We start from the raw sequence: 256 nt of genomic DNA, 5'->3' as shown, positions 1-256 counted from the left end.
TCACTGTGCAACGCAGCTTCTTGGTTGGGCACTGGCGCGCCCCCACCGCCCCGAAGGCAGCGCTCCCTGGTCCCCAAGGCAGAGAGCGGTCTCAGGAATCAAGGGCCAGTTACCGAGCAGCCTTCGGTCCATCGCAAACCCACGCTCCGAGCTACTGCTGCGCACGGTTCGGCCAGAACTTCTCTAAGGACCAGAGGCCCGTTTATTCCCTTAGAAACCCGACCCCTCGCCCCCCAGCCCACCCCCCCGGGAGTGA

Source organism: Myotis davidii, unplaced genomic scaffold (assembly GCF_000327345.1).
Source record: "Myotis davidii unplaced genomic scaffold, ASM32734v1 scaffold428, whole genome shotgun sequence".
NCBI classification, from domain to species: Eukaryota; Metazoa; Chordata; class Mammalia; order Chiroptera; family Vespertilionidae; genus Myotis; species Myotis davidii.
Note: the sequence above shows the minus strand (reverse complement) of the source record.